The sequence below is a fragment of the Ambystoma mexicanum genome, chromosome 12 (assembly GCF_040938575.1).
Source record: "Ambystoma mexicanum isolate Mex_15411 chromosome 12, UKY_AmexF1_1, whole genome shotgun sequence".
NCBI lineage: Eukaryota > Metazoa > Chordata > Amphibia > Caudata > Ambystomatidae > Ambystoma > Ambystoma mexicanum.
In genome coordinates this window covers 321,354,038-321,368,783 of record NC_090936.1, presented here as the reverse complement: position 1 = coordinate 321,368,783, position 14,746 = coordinate 321,354,038, and positions in this window count along the sequence as shown.

Here is a 14,746-nt window from a genome sequence, read left to right as displayed (position 1 = left end):
TACCAAATCTGAGACCCTTCCTATGGCCTGAGATGTCATATACAACTCCTTCCCATTCCAATCCTGAGACCCTTCCTATAGCATGAGATGTGATATCTCAATGCTTATACCAAATCTGAGACCCTTCCTATAGCATGAGATGTGATATCCAACTCCTTCCCATTCCAATCCTGAGACCCTTCCTATAGCATGAGAAGTGATATCTCCATGCTTATACCAAACCTGAGACCCTTCCTATAGCATAAGATGTGATATCCAAATCCTTCCCATTCCAATCCTGAGACCCTTCCTATAGCATGAGATGTGATATCTCAATGCTTATACCAAACCTGAGACCCTTCCTATAGAATGAGATGTGATATCCAACTCCTTCCCATGCCAATCCTGAGACCCTTCCTATAGCATGAGATGTGATGTCTCAATGCTTCTAATACCAAACCTGAGATCCTTCCTATAACATGAGATGTGATATCCAACTCCTTCCCATTCCAATCCTGAGACCCTTATGATAGCATGAGATGTGATATCTCAATGCCTCTTATACCAAACCTGAGATCCTTCCGATAGCATGAGATGTGATATCTCAATGCTTCTAATACCAAACCTGAGATCCTTCCTATAATATGAGATGTGATTTCCAAATCCTTCCCCTTCCAAACCTGAGACCCTCCCTTTAGCATGAAATGTGATATCCAACTCCTTCCCATTCCAATCCTGAGACCCTTCTGATAGCATGAGATGTGATATCTCAATGCCTCTAATACCAAACCTGAGATCCTACCTCTAACATGAAATGTGATATCCATCTCCTTCCCTTTCCAAACCTGAGACCCTGCCTATAGCATGAGATGTGATATCCAAGTCCTTCCCATTCCAATCCTTAGACCCTTCCTATAGCATGTGATGTGATATCTCAATGCTTATACCAAACCTGAGACCCTAACTATGGCATGAGATGTCATATACAACTCCTTCCCATTCCAACCCTGAGACCCTTCCTATAGCATGAGATGTGATATCTCAATGCTTATACCAAACCTGAGACCCTTCCTATAGCATGAGATGTGATATCCAACTTCTTCCCATTCCAATCCTGAGACCCTTCCTATAGCATGAGATGTGATATCTCAATGCTTATACCAAACCTGAGACCCTTCCTATAGCATAAAATGTGATATCCAAAAACTTCCCATTACAATCCTGAGACCCTTCCTATAGCATGAGATGTGATACCTCAATGCTTATACCAAACCTGAGACCCTTCCTATAGCATGAGATGTGATATCCAACTCCTTCCCATTCCAATCCTGAGACCCTTCCTATAGCATGAGATGTGATGTCTCAATGCGTCTAATACCAAACCTGAGATCCTTCCTATAACATGAGATGTGATATCCAACTCCTTCCCATTCCAATCCTGAGACCCTTATGATAGCATGAGATGTGATATCTCAATGCCTCTTATACCAAACCTGAGATCCTTCCGATAGCATGAGATGTGATATCTCAATGCTTCTAATACCAAACCTGAGATCCTTCCTATAATATGAGATGTGATTTCCAAATCCTTCCCCTTCCAAACCTGAGACCCTCCCTTTAGCATGAAATGTGATATCCAACTCCTTCCCATTCCAATCCTGAGACCCTTCTGATAGCATGAGATGTGATATCTCAATGCCTCTAATACCAAACCTGAGATCCTACCTCTAACATGAAATGTGATATCCATCTCCTTTCCTTTCCAAACCTGAGACCCTGCCTATAGCATGAGATGTGATATCCAAGTCCTTCCCATTCCAATCCTGAGACCCTTCCTATAGCATGTGATGTGATATCTCAGTGCTTATACCAAACCTGAGACCCTTCCTATGGCATGAGATGTCATATACAACTCCTTCCCATTCCAACCCTGAGACCCTTCCTATAGCATGAGATGTGATATCTCAATGCTTATACCAAACCTGAGACCCTTCCTATAGCATGAAATGTGATATCCAACTTCTTCCCATTCCAATCCTGAGACCCTTCCTATAGCATGAGATGTGATATCTCAATGCTTATACCAAACCTGAGACCCTTCCTATAGCTTGAGATGTGATATCCAACTCCTTCCCATTCCAATCCTGAGACCCTTCCTATAGCATGAGATGTGATATCTCAAGGCCTCTAATACCAAACCTGACATCCTTCCTCTAACATGAAATGTGATATCCAACTCCTTCCCCTTCCAAACCTGAGAGCCTTCCTATAGCATGAGATATGATATCGAAGTCCTTCCCATTCCAATCCTGAGACCCTTCCTATAACATGAAATGTGATATCCAACTCCTTCCCATTCTAACCTGAGACCCTTCCTATAGCATGAGATGGGATATCCAACTCCTTCCAAATCCAATACTGATACCCTTCCGATAGCATGAGATGTGATATCCCAATGCTTCTACCAAACCTGAGACCCATACTATGGCATGAGATGTGATATCAAACTCCTTCCCCTTCCAAACCTTAGACCCTTCCTTTATCATGAGATGTGATATCCAACTCCTTCCCATTCCAATCCTGAGACCCTTCCGATATCATGAGATTTGTTATCTCAATGCTTCTGATACCAAACCTGAGACCCTTCCTATAACATGAGATGGGATATCCAAGTCCTTCCCATTCCAATCCTGAGACCCTTCCTATAGCATGAGATGTGATATCTCAATGCTTCTAATACCAAACCTGAGACCCTTCCTATAACATGAGATGGGATATCCAACTCCTTCCCATTCCAATCCTGAGACCCTTCCGATAGCAGCGATGTGATATCTCAATGCTTATACCAAACCTGAGACCCTTCCTAAGGCCTGAGATGTCATATACAACTCCTTCCCATTCCAATCCTGAGACCCTTCCTATAGCATGAGATGTGATATCTCAATGCTTATACCAAATCTGAGACCCTTCCTATAGCATGAGATGTGATATCCAACACCTTCCCATTCCAATCCTGAGACCCTTCCTATAGCATGAGAAGTGATATCTCCATGCTTATACCAAACCTGAGACCCTTCCTATAGCATGAGATGTGATATCCAAATCCTTCCCATTCCAATCCTGAGACCCTTCCTATAGCATGAGATGTGATATCTCAATGCTTATACCAAACCTGAGAGCCTACCTATAGCATGAGATGTGATATCCAAGTCCATCCCATTCCAATCCTTAGACCCTTCCTACAGCATGCGATGTGATATCTCAATGATTCTAATACCAAAGCAGAGACCCGTCCTTTAACATGAGATTATCCAACTCCTTCCCATTCCAACCCTGAGACCCTTCCTATACCATGAGATGTGATATCTCAATGCTTCTAATACCAAACCTGGGAACCGTCCTATAACATGAGATGTGATATCTCAATGTTTCTAATAAAAAACCTGAGACCCTTCCTATAACATGAGATGTGATATCCAATTCCTTCCCATTCCAAACCTAAGACCCTTCCTATTGGATGAGATGTGATATCCAAATCCTTCCCCTTCCAAACCTGAGACCCTTCCTTTAGCATGAGATGTGATATCCAAATACTTCCCATTCCAATCCTAAAACCCTTCCTATAGCATGAGATGTGATATCTCAATGTTTCTAATAAAAAACCTGAGACCCTTCCTATAGCAAGAGATGTGATATCCAAATCCTTCCCATTCCAATCCTGAGACCCTTCCTGTATATAACATGAGATGTGATATCCAACTCCTTCCCATTCCAACCTGAGACCCTTCCTATAGCATGAGATGTGATATCCAACTCCTTACCATTCAAATCCTGAGACCCTCCCTATAACAAGAGATGTCATATCCAACTCTTTCCCATTTCAAACCTGAGACCCTTCCTATAACATGAGATGTGATATCCAACTCCTTCCCATTCCAAACCTGAGACCCTTCCGATAGCATGAGATGTGATATCTCAATGCTTCAAAAACCAAACATGAGAACCATCCTATAACATGAGATGTGAAATCCAAATCCTTCCCTTCCCAAACCTGAGACCCTTCCTATTGGATGAGATGTGATATCCAAATCCTTCCCCTTCCAAACCTGAGACCCTTCCTTTAGCATGAGATGTGATATCCAAATACTTCCCATTCCAATCCTAAAACCCTTCCTATAGCATGAGATGTGATATCTCAATGTTTCTAATAAAAAACCTGAGACCCTTCCTATAGCAAGAGATGTGATATCCAAATCCTTCCCATTCCAATCCTGAGACCCTTCCTGTATATAACATGAGATGTGATATCCAACTCCTTCCCATTCCAACCTGAGACCCTTCCTATAGCATGAGATGTGATATCCAACTCCTTACCATTCAAATCCTGAGACCCTCCCTATAACAAGAGATGTCATATCCAACTCTTTCCCATTTCAAACCTGAGACCCTTCCTATAACATGAGATGTGATATCCAACTCCTTCCCATTCCAAACCTGAGACCCTTCCGATAGCATGAGATGTGATATCTCAATGCTTCAAAAACCAAACATGAGAACCATCCTATAACATGAGATGTGAAATCCAAATCCTTCCCTTCCCAAACCTGAGACTCTTCCTATAGCATGAGATGAGATATCTCAATGCTTCTAATACCAAACCTGAGACCCTTCCTATAACATGAGATGGGATATCCAACTCCTTCCCATTCCAATCCTGAGACCCTTCCGATAGCAGCGATGTGATATCTCAATGCTTATACCAAACCTGAGACCCTTCCTAAGGCCTGAGATGTCATATACAACTCCTTCCCATTCCAATCCTGAGACCCTTCCTATAGCATGAGATGTGATATCTCAATGCTTATACCAAATCTGAGACCCTTCCTATAGCATGAGATGTGATATCCAACACCTTCCCATTCCAATCCTGAGACCCTTCCTATAGCATGAGAAGTGATATCTCCATGCTTATACCAAACCTGAGACCCTTCCTATAGCATGAGATGTGATATCCAAATCCTTCCCATTCCAATCCTGAGACCCTTCCTATAGCATGAGATGTGATATCTCAATGCTTATACCAAACCTGAGAGCCTACCTATAGCATGAGATGTGATATCCAAGTCCATCCCATTCCAATCCTTAGACCCTTCCTACAGCATGCGATGTGATATCTCAATGATTCTAATACCAAAGCAGAGACCCGTCCTTTAACATGAGATTATCCAACTCCTTCCCATTCCAACCCTGAGACCCTTCCTATACCATGAGATGTGATATCTCAATGCTTCTTATACCAAACCTGGGAACCGTCCTATAACATGAGATGTGATATCTCAATGTTTCTAATAAAAAACCTGAGACCCTTCCTATAACATGAGATGTGATATCCAATTCCTTCCCATTCCAAACCTGAGACCCTTCCTATTGGATGAGATGTGATATCCAAATCCTTCCCCTTCCAAACCTGAGACCCTTCCTTTAGCATGAGATGTGATATCCAAATACTTCCCATTCCAATCCTAAAACCCTTCCTATAGCATGAGATGTGATATCTCAATGTTTCTAATAAAAAACCTGAGACCCTTCCTATAGCAAGAGATGTGATATCCAAATCCTTCCCATTCCAATCCTGAGACCCTTCCTGTATATAACATGAGATGTGATATCCAACTCCTTCCCATTCCAACCTGAGACCCTTCCTATAGCATGAGATGTGATATCCAACTCCTTACCATTCAAATCCTGAGACCCTCCCTATAACAAGAGATGTCATATCCAACTCTTTCCCATTTCAAACCTGAGACCCTTCCTATAACATGAGATGTGATATCCAACTCCTTCCCATTCCAAACCTGAGACCCTTCCGATAGCATGAGATGTGATATCTCAATGCTTCAAAAACCAAACATGAGAACCATCCCATAACATGAGATGTGAAATCCAAATCCTTCCCTTCCCAAACCTGAGACTCTTCCTATAGCATGAGATGAGATATCTCAATGCTTCTACCAAACCTGAAACCCTTCCTATAGCATGAGATGTGATATCCAACTCCTTCCCATTCCAATCGTGAGACACATCCTATAGCATGAGATGCGATATCACATTGCTTCTAATACCAAACCTGAGACCCGTCCTATAACATGAGATGTGATATCCAAATCCTTCCCCTTCCAAACCTGACACCCTTCCTTTAGCATGAGATGTGATATCCAGCTCCTCCCATTCCAATCCTGAGACCCTTCCGATAGCATGAGATGTGATATCTCAATGCTTCTAATACCAAACCTGAGATCCTTCCTATAACATGAGATGTGATATCCAACTCCTTCCCATTCCAATCCCGAGACCCTTCCTATAGCATGAGATGTGATATCTCAATGCTTCTAATACCAAACCTAAGGTCCTTCATATAACAAGAGATGTGATATCCAAATCCTTCCCATTCCAAACCTGAGACCCTCCCTTTAGCATGAGATGTGATATCCAACTCCTTCCCATTCCAATCCTGATACCCTTCTGATAACATGAGATGTGATATCTCAATGCCTCTAATACCAAACCTGAGATCCTACCTCTAACATGAAATGTGATATCCAACTCCTTCCTTTTCCAAACCTGAGACCCTTCCTACAGCATGAGATGTGATATCCAAGTCCTTCCCATTCCAATCCTGAGACCCTTCCTATAACATGAGATGTGATATCCAACTCCTTCTATTCCAACCTGAGACCCTTCCTATAGCATGAGATGGGATATCCAACTCCTTCCAAATCCAATCCTGATACCCTTCCGATAGCATGAGATGTGATATCCCAATGCTTCTACAAAACCTGAGACCCATACCATGGCATGCGATGTGATATCAAACTCCCGTCCTATACCATGAGACTTGATATCTCAATGCTTCTAATACCAAACCTGAGACCGGTCCAATAACATGAGATGTGATATCCAAATCCTTCCCCTTCCAAACCTTAGACCCTTCCTTTATCATGAGATGTGATATCCAAGTCCTTCCCATTCCATTCCTGAGACCCTTCCTATAGCATGAGATGTGATATCTCAATGCTTCTAATACCAAACCTGAGACCCTTCCTATAACATGAGATGTGATTTCCAAGTCCTTCCCATTCCAATACTGAGACCCTTCCTATAGCATGAGATGTGATATCTCAATGCTTCTAATACCAAACCTGAGACCCTTCCTATAACATGAATTGTGATATCCAAATCCTTCCCATTCCAATCCTGAGACCCTTCCGATAGCAGAGATGTGATATCTCAATGCTTATACCAAACCTAAGACCCTTCCGATAGCATGAGATGTGATATCTCAATGCTTCTAATACCAGACCTGAGATCCTTCCAATAACATGAGATATGATGTCCAAATCCCTCCCCTTCCAAACCTTAGACCATCCCTTTAGCATGAGATTTGATATCCAACTCCTTCCCATTCCAATCCTGAGACCCTTCTGATGGCATGAGATGTGATATCTCAATGCCTCTAAAACCAAACCTGAGATCTTACCTCTAACATGAAATGTGATATCCAACTCCTTCCCCTTCCAACCCTGAGAGCCTTCCTATAGAATGAGATGTGATATCCAAGTCCTTCCCATTCCAATCCTGAGACCCTTCCTATAACATGAGATGTGATATCCAACTCCTTCCCATTCCAATCATGAGACCCTTCCTATAGCTTGAGATGTGATATCCAACTCTTTCTCATTCCAATTCTGAGACCCGTCCTATACCATGAGACTTGATATCTCAATGCTTCAAATACCAAACCTGAGACCGGTCCTATAACATGAGATGTGATACCCAAATCCGTCCCCTTCCAAACCTTAGACCCTTCCTATAGCATGAGATGTGATTTCTCATTGCTTCTAATACCAAACCTGAGACCCTTCCTATAACGAGATGGGATATCCAACTCCTTCCCATTCCAATCCTGAGACCCTTCAGATAGCAGAGATGTGATATCCAACTCCTTCCCATTCCAAACCTGAGACCCTTCCTATAGCATGAGATGTTATAATTTAATGCTTCTAAAACCAAACCTGAGAACCATCCTATAACATGTGAAATCCAAATCCTTCCCTTTCCAAACCTGAGACCCTTCCGATAGCATGAGATGTGATATCTCAATGCTTCTAAAACCAAACATGAGAACCATCCTATAACATGAGATGTGAAATCCAAATCCTTCCCTTTCCAAACCTGAGACCCTTCCTATAGCTTGAGATGAAATATCAAACTCCTTCCCATTCCAATCCTGAGATACCTTGAGATGTGATATCCAACTCCATCCCATTCCTATCCTGAGACCCTTCTGATAGCAGAGATGTGATATCTCAATGCTTATACCAAACCTGATGACCCTTCCTATGGCATTAGATGTGATATCCAACTCCTTCCCATTCCAATCCTGAGTTCCTTCCTATAGCATGAGATGTGATATCTCAATGCTTCTATCAAACCTGATACCCTTCCTTTAGCATGAGATGTGATATTCAACTCCTTCCCATTCAAATCCTGAGACCCTTCCTATAACATGAGACGTGATATCCAACTCCTTCCCATTCCAATCCTGAGACTCCTCCTATAGCATGAGATGTGATATCTCAATGCTTCTAATACCAGACCTGGGACCGGTCCTATAACATGAGATATGATATCCAAATCCTTCCCCTTCCAAACCTGGACCCTTCCGATAGCAAGAGATGTGATATCCAATTCCTTCCCATTCCAATCCCGAGACCCTTCCTATAACGAGATGTGATATCCAACTCCTTCCCATTCCAACCTGAGATCCTTCCTGTAGCATGAGAAGGGAGATCCAACTCCTTCCCATTCCAATCCTGAGACCCTTCCTATACCATGAGATGTGATATCGCAATGCTTCTAATACCAAACCTGGGACCCGTCCTATAACATGAGATACGTCCTATAACATGAGATATGATATCCAAATCCTTCCCCTTCCAAAACTGAGACCCTTCCTTTAGCATGAGATGTGATATCCAAATCCTTCCCATTCCAATACTGAAACCCTTCCTATAGCATGAGATGTCATATCTCAATGTTTCTAATAGAAAACCTGAGACCCTTCCTATAGCAAGAGATGTGATATCCAAATCCTTCCCATTTCAATCTTGAGACCCTGCCTATAACATGAGATGTGATATCCAACTCCTACCCATTCCAACCTGAGACCCTTCCTATAGCATGAGAAGGGATATCCAATTCCTTCCCAATCCAATCCTTAGACACTTCCGATAGCAGAGATGTGATATCTCAATGCTTATACCAAACCTGAGACCCTTCCTTTAGCATGAGTTGTGATATCCAAATCCTTCACATTCCAATCCTGAGACCCTTCCTATAGCATGAGATGTGATATCTCAATGCTTCTAATACAAAACCTGAGATCCTTCCTATAACATGAGATGTGATATCCAAGTCTTTCCCATTCCAATCCTGAGACCCTTCCTATAACATGAGATGTGATATCCAACTCCTTCTATTCCAACCTGAGACCCTTCCTATAGCATGAGATGGGATATCCAACTCCTTCCAAATCCAATCCTGATACCCTTCTGATAGCATGAGATGTGATATCCCAATGCTTCTACAAAACCTGAGACCCATACCATGGCATGAGATGTGATATCAAACTCCCGTCCTATACCATGAGACTTGATATCTCAATGCTTCTAATACCAAACCTGAGACCGGTCCAATAACATGAGATGTGATATCCAAATCCTTCCCCTTCCAAACCTTAGACCCTTCCTTTATCATGAGATGTGATATCCAAGTCCTTCCCATTACATTCCTGAGACCCTTCCTATAGCATGAGATGTGATATCTCAATGCTTCTAATACCAAACCTGAGACCCTTCCTATAACATGAGATGTGATATCCAAATCCTTCCCATTCCAATCCTGAGACCCTTCCGATAGCAGAGATGTGATATCTCAATGCTTATACCAAACCTGAGACCCTTCCGATAGCATGAGATGTGATATCTCAATGCTTCTAATACCAAACCTCAGATCCTTCCAATAACATGAGATGTGATGTCCAAATCCTTCCCCTTCCAAACCTTAGATCCTCCCTTTAGCATGAGATGTGATATCCAACTCCTTCCCATTCCAAACCTGAGACCCTTCTGATGGCATGAGATGTCATATCTCAATGCCTCTAATACCAAACCTGAGATCCTACCTCTAACATGAGATGTGATATCAAACTCCTTCCCATTCCAAACCTGAGACCCTTCCGATAGCATGAGATGTGATATTTCAATGCTTCTAAAACCAAACATGAGAACCATCCTATAACATGAGATGTGAAATCCAAATCATTCCCTTTCCAAACCTGAGGCCCTTCCTATAGCTTGAGATGTGATATCAAACTCCTTCCCATTCAATGTGATATCCAACTCCTTCCCATTCCAATCCTGGGACCCTTCCTATACCATGAGATGTGATATTTCAATGCTTCTAATACCAAACCTGAGACCCGTCCTAAAACATGAGATGTGAGATCCAAATCCTTCCCCTTCCAGACCTGAGACCTTTCCTTTAGCATGAGATGTGATATCCAACTCCTTCCCATTCCAAACCTGAGACCCTTCCCATAGCATGAGATGTGATATCTCAATGCTTCTAAAACCAAACATGAGAACCATCCTATAACATAAGATGTGAAATCCAAATCCTTCCCTTTCCAAACCTGAGACCCTTCCTATAGCTTGAGATGAAATATCAAACTCCTTCCCATTCCAATCCTGAGATAGCTTGAGATGTGAGATCCAAATCCTTCCCCTTCCAAACCTGAGACCCTTCCTATAGCTTGATATGTGATATCAAACTCCTTCCCATTACAATCCTGAGATAGCTTGAGATGTGATATCCAACTCCATCCCATTCCAATCCTGAGACCCTTCCGATAGCAGAGATGTGATATCTCAATGCTTATACTGAACCTGATGACCCTTCCTTTAGCATGAGATGTGATATTCAACTCCTTCCCATTCCAATCCTGAGACCCTTCCTATAACATGAGACGTGATATCCAACTCCTTCCCATTCCAAACCTGAGACCTTTCCTTTAGCATATGTGATATCCAACTACTTCCCATTCCAATCCTGAGACCCTTCCGATAGCATGAGATGTGATATCCAACTCCTTCCAATTCCAATACTGAGACCCTTCCAATAGCATATGTGATATCTCAATGCTTCTAATATCAAAACTGAGACCCTCCCTATAACATGAGATGTGATATCCAACTCCTTCCCATTCCAATACTGAGACCCTTCCAATAGCATATGTGATATCTCAATGCTTCTAATATCAAAACTGAGACCCTCCCTATAACATGAGATGTGATATCCAACTCCTTCCCATTCCAATCGAGACCCTTCCTATAACATGAGATGTGATATTTCTATGAGGAGAGAAGGCAGGGAACACGCGTCTAAACCAGAGAGCTGGGAAGCGAGTACTTGCAACGCGAAAAGGGCAGAAAGGAAGAAGGCCTCTGAGAAGGAAAAGCGTCTAAACCAGAGAGTAGGGAAGCGAGTGTTTGCAACGCGAAACGGTGCAGGGAGCAGGGACAGAAAGGGAGAACTCCTCTGAGGAGGAACAGCTGGCAGTTAGCCTTCTTTGGAGATGAGAACTTGATCACCACGGGAGAGGATTGTTGAGAGGGTTACAGAGGGGGAGGTCTGAGATCAGAAAATCCTGAGTATTCCCTGCAGTGTGTAGGGCCAGCGACATGAAGAGTTGCAGATCTCGTAAAAGTCCAGGTCAGGAAGCATACAGGTTCATGTTGAATTCTCCAAGTAGGCGGAGTTGAGTGGTAGGAGGCTAGGATGGAGAAGTCCATCCACTGAGAGAGGAAGGGGGTAGGCAAATAGCCACGGTGAGAGAATGGCCAGGAGAGAATGCATGCAGACAAGGCATTCGTGACAGGAGTCGGCCTGCAAAGGAAATCAATTTACTACAGGAATCAAGGATAAGCATTGAGATATCACATCTCATGCTATAGGAAGGGTCTCAGGATTGGAATGGGAAGGACTTAGATATCACATATCATGCTATAGGGAGGGTCTCAGTTTTGATATTAGAAGCATTGAGATATCACATCTCATGCTATCGGAAGTGTCTCAGGATTGGAATGGGAAGGAGCTGGATATCACATCTCATGCTAAAGGAAGGGTCTCAGGTTTGGAACGGGAAGGAGTTGGATATCACATCTCATGTTATAGGAAGGGTCTCAGGTTTGGTATAAACATTGAGATATCACATCTCTGCTATCGGAAGTGTCTCAGGATTGGAATGGGAAGGAGTTGGATATCCCATCTCATGTTATAGGACGAGTCTCAGGTTTTTTATTAAAATCATTGAGATATCATATTGCATGCTGTAGGAAGGGTCTAAGGATTGGAATGGGAAGGACTTGGATATCACATCTCATGCTATAGATAGGCTCTCAGGTTTGGAAAGTGAAGGAGTTGGATATCACATTTCATGTTAGAGGAAGGATCTCAGGTTTGGTATTAGAGGCATTGAGATATCACATCTCAGGCTATAGGAAGGGTCTCAGGATTGGAATGGGAAGGAGTTGGATATCACATCTCATGCTATAGGAAGGGTCTCAGGTTTTGTTATAACATTGAGATATCACATCTCATGCTATAGGAAGGGTCTCAGGATTGGAATGGAAGGAGTTGGATATCACATCTCATGTTATAGGAAGGATCTCAGGTTTGGTATTAGAAGCATTGAGACATCACATCTCATGCTATAGGAAGGGTCTCAGGATTGGAATGGGAAGGAGTTGGATATCACATCTCATGCTATAGGAAGGGTCTCAGGATTGGAATGGGAAGGAGTTGTATATGACATCTCATGCCGTAGGGAGGGTCTCAGGTTTGGTATAAACATTGAGATATCACATCTCTGCTATCAAAAGGGTCTCAGGATTGGAATGGGAAGGAGTTGGATATCCCATCTCATGTTATAGGAAGAGTCTCAGGTTTGGTATTAGAAGCATTGAGATATCACATCTCATGCTATAGGAAGTGTCTCAGGATTGGAATGGGAAGGACTTGGGTATCACATCTCATGCTATAGGGAGGGTCTCAAGTTTGATATTAGAAGCATTGAGATATCACATCTCATGCTATAGGAAGGGTCTCAGGATTGGAATGGGAAGGGGTTGGATATCACATCTCATGCTATAGGAAGGGTCTCAGGTTTGGTATAAGCATTGAGATATCACATCTCTGCTATCAGAAGGGTCTCAGGATTGGAATGGGAAGGAGTTGGATATTCCCATCTCATGTTATAGGAAGGGTCTCAGGTTTGGTATTAGAAGCATTGAGATATCACATCTCATGCTATAGGAAGGGTCTCAGGATTGGAATGGGAAGGACTTGGATATCACATCTCATGATAAAGGAAGGGTCTAAGGTTTGGAAGGGGAAGGATTTGGATATCACATCTCATGTTATAGGACGGGTCTCAGGTTTGGTATTAGAAGCATTGAGATATCAAGTCTCATGGTATAGGAAGGGTCTCAGAATTGGAATGGGAAGGAGTTGGATATCACATCTCAAGCTATAGTAAGGGTCTCAGGATTAGAATGGGAAGGAGTTTGATATCACATCTCATGCCATAGTATGGGTCTCAGGTTTGGTAGAAGCATTGGGATATCACATCTCATGCTATCGGAAGGGTATCGGGATTGGATTTGGAAGGAGTTGGATATCCCATCTCATGCTATAGGAAGGGTCTCAGGTTGGAATGGGAAGGACTTGGATATCACATCTCATGCTATAGGAAGGCTCTCAGGTTTGCAAGGGGAAAGAGTTGGATATCACATTTCATGTTAGAGGTAGGATCTCAGGTTTGGTATTAGAAGTATTGAGATATCACATCTCATGCTATCAGAAGGATCTCAGGTTTGGTATAGAAGCATTGAGATATCATATCTTATGCTATCAGAAGAGTCTCAGGATTGGAATGGGAAGGAGTTGGATATCACATCTCATGCTAAAGGGAGGGTCTCAGGTTTGGAAGATAAGGATTTGGATATCACATCTCATGTTATAGGAAGGATCTCAGGTTTGGTATTAGAAGTATTGAGATATCACATCTCATGCTATCGGAAGGATCTCAGGTTTGGTATAGAAGCATTGAGATATCATATCTTATGCTATCAGAAGGGTCTCAGGATTGGAATGGGAAGGAGTTGGATATCACATCTCATGCTAAAGGGAGGGTCTCAGGTTTGGAAGGGGAAGGATTTGGATATCACATCTCATGTTATAGGATGGATCTCAGGTTTGGTATTAGAAGTATTGAGATATCACATCTCATGTTATCGGAAGGATCTCAGGTTTGGTATTAGAAGTATTGAGATATCACATCTCATGCTATAGGAAGGGTCTCAGGATTGGAATGGGAAGGAGTTGGATATCACATCTCATGCTAAAGGAAGGGTCTCAGGTTTGGTAGAAGCATTGAGATATCACATCTCATGCTATAGGAAGGGTCTCAGGATTGGAATGGGAAGGACTTAGATATCACATATCATGCTATAGGGAGGGTCTCAGTTTTGATATTAGAAGCATTGAGATATCACATCTCATGCTATCGGAAGTGTCTCAGGATTGGAATGGGAAGGAGCTGGATATCACATCTCATGCTAAAGGAAGGGTCTCAGGTTTGGAACGG